The 3,078-nt window shown below is 36.5% G+C and overlaps 1 long non-coding RNA gene across 1 annotated transcript; it reads right to left on the bottom strand.

Annotated features, from left to right (window-relative positions):
- Nucleotides 1-654: 654 nt before the first annotated feature.
- LOC149201589 (uncharacterized) lies at nucleotides 655-2,845 on the bottom strand. The gene is made up of 5 exons (XR_016253451.1): nucleotides 2,556-2,845; nucleotides 2,068-2,162; nucleotides 1,660-1,720; nucleotides 1,349-1,416; nucleotides 655-1,230 (listed from the first exon to the last, which is right to left on the bottom strand). It is a non-coding gene; the product is annotated as an uncharacterized LOC149201589 (long non-coding RNA).
- Between the last annotated feature and the right edge of the window lie 233 nt (nucleotides 2,846-3,078).

Below are 3,078 nucleotides of genomic sequence, written 5' to 3'. Positions count from 1 at the left end.
TGGGGATGGTTCAATCAGGCAGGGGCCAAAAGGACAGAGTAGACTGACTTAGCTTGCCCGCATTTTGATCCTTCAGTTTGGACCCTCCGCATTTTGATCCTTCAGTTTGGACCCTCCTAAAAACATGGGTAGGTTAAGGAACTCAGTGTAATCTGGTCTTCGTTAAACAACCTTGTGCAATTGAAGAACAAGGGGCTATTCAATAAAGAAAACCAAAACGGGTGATTGCCCAGAGCCCTATCCACCCACAACAACTACTAAAGGAAGTGTAGTCCATGATCTCCGTGCATAGTATCATAGAGTTATCAAATGATCACTTCCATAGGTATATATAACAAGAATATACCCAGAACAATTGATTGTAAAGAATTTGTAGATGTTAGTAAACGGATACAACAAGGTCGTTAATCACATGTCTTTAACATGGTTAATTACATGTCCCAGCGTTAGCTGGGTGTGATTTGAATTCAAGACCTTTGGATCTGACACCATGATTGTTGTTATTTCAAAACCCGCGTGATTTGAATTCAAGACCTTTGGATCTGACACCATGATTGTTGTTATTTCAAAACCCGCAAGTAGTAGTAAAGAGACGCATAGCTAGAGTTAACGAATCTTGGAAAGATGATTAAGCACATGTCACTAAATATATAGTGAGCATTAAATTATTGAAGGCACAACACAAAATGTCTCCTCTCATCTTCTATGGCATTCTTATTAAAATCAGCTAAATAATGTATCAGAACAGCGAAAAAAAACTCAGAGAATCTCGAATTTGAGTTGCATGGGAAAAAAGACCAACCTCCGAACGACTTAAGGGTTACTCAAATTATGGATTACTCTAGATTCATCTATTTATTTGAATTATAATGGCTTAATTACTCGAATCGTCTAGTTTTTTACCATAAATGAATATAAAAAAGAAAACATTATAACGAGACAATTCTTGTTCTAGTTTTGACAGAGCAGATTTTATGGACAAGCTTTTTTGTACTAAGTACATGAGCAGTTTACCTCAAAAGAGGATCGCACCTACTACACAGAGTATGAAAGAATGTGTACCTACTAGATTGTTCCTACCTAAACAGAGGATGACAGAATGTGTACCTTTCACGCAAAGTCTTGTACGTACCACCATTTACTGAACGTATGCCAAAAGAAAAAAGAGAGATTCGTATTCCTCGTCAGTCGTCCTCTATGAGTTTATCTTCGCTGGCATTTTCTGACAAACTGGAGAGATATAAAAAGCATTCAATACTGCAGAGTGCAGACACTTTTCTAATTATATGTAAATGCAGCCATTCTAATTAGAGATAAATGATAGATAATCCATACAAGGGGCTTTTACCTTAAAAAGAAAACTAAAGAATCGAGGACTCTGGTCTCATCTTCCTCCCAATGGCAAACCCTGTTTACCTGTTGCAGAGCAGAGCACATTGCAAATCTCGAACAACGCCAAAACCAATAAGCAAGCAATTGTCAAAGGAATTGAAGGCAAATGAGTTTTACACCCTTAAGATTTCCTTGCACGTAATTTCATTTTAAATTTTAAAAATAAATAAATCAGTAAACAAAGAGGGTTGAATCTCTACTGTGAATAGGACCATGAAATAATTCTTTAGGCTATATGCAGGCGATTATTACCAGGCTAAAGCATACCTACTCCTCCCCTCGAAAGGTTAGCTTCGTAGAAATCCAAATCTATCTGCGGTTGTACATCCTGGCATCTTGCACCAAATTAAAATAGCCTAGGCAAAGACAAACGCGGAGGGAAAAAATGAAAACTAATATTAACCTAGATGTAAGGTACAAATAAAATGTAATGTTAATATTAAAGTTAAATTTTGATATAAAACTCTCAATGATTAAATTAAAACCATGGCTAGGGGAATGTGTACCTGCATATATTGTCAGAATGTAGATAAACAGAGAAGAGAATATGACAGAAAATGTAAATGCAAAGACTATGAGAATCCCATAGTGACATAATTTGTATATAGGGAGACTATAACAAAAACGTGCGCTACGTGATTCGAGGGTCGAGGGTCAACCGAAGAATGTATGTACTTTTTTTCCATCTTCCGGCTTGTCATCTCATTTCCCCATTTTCACTGCAGATCATATAAACCCTGCCTTGGAAAGTTTGAGAAAAGAAACACCACCTAGCACAGAATGAAATAGATAGATTTAGATATCAATGAAAAAATAAGAATCATTAATCAAGAATTGCCAGATATAGATAATAAAAGAAAACCAACCATAAAACAATCACTGAGGCTCTATGCCTAGCCACTTCCAAAATAATCGGAATATGTACTGATTAAACCAAGGGCTACCTGCCCATCCATTTCAATGGGTGACCTAATAAAAATCCAAAAATCACTGGTTTCATTTTCACCTATCCATCTCTGCTTTGCCTCCCGCAACAAAGTGAAATAGGGCAAACAATTGCCGTTCTTTACCATCAATGAAATGAAATATAAATAAAGCAAGCATTTATGGGAGACAGTTCTGATTCTAGTTTTGAGCAGTTTAACGTCAAATGAGCATCGTACCTGCCAACCGGTAGGACAGAATGTGTTCATTCACGCAAAGTCTTGAACGAACCACCATTTACTGAACGTACGCCAACCACAAAAGAGAACACTGTTCGTATTCCTCGTCAGTGGTCCCCTCCGACTCCCGGGTCTTCCTTCTGCGCCGGCATTTTCTAAGAAACCGGAGAGATATAAAAAATATTCAATGCTGCAAAGTGCAACCAGATTTCTAATTATCTGTAAATGGCCTTTCTAATTAGAGATAAATGAAAGATAACTCATACCTCGGGCTCTCTTAAAAAGAAAACTAAAAGTTACTCAAATGGCAAACCAAGTCAGAGCACATTGCAAATCATGAACCAAGCTAAAACCAATAAGCAAGCAATTGTCAAAAAAAATTAAAGGCAAGCAATTGTCAAAAGAATTAAAGGCAAATGAAATTTACACCATTAAGATATCTTTTTACAATTTTATTCTAAAATTTAAGACCAAGTTAAAACCAATAAGCAAGCAATTGTCAAAAGAATTAAAGGCAAATGAG

The sequence above is a fragment of the Pinus tabuliformis genome, chromosome 2_1 (genome assembly GCF_031772625.1).
Source record: "Pinus tabuliformis cultivar Carrire ecotype Pingquan chromosome 2_1, CPIR1, whole genome shotgun sequence".
NCBI classification, from domain to species: Eukaryota; Viridiplantae; Streptophyta; class Pinopsida; order Pinales; family Pinaceae; genus Pinus; species Pinus tabuliformis.
This window is presented reverse-complemented; position numbering and strand designations above follow the sequence as displayed.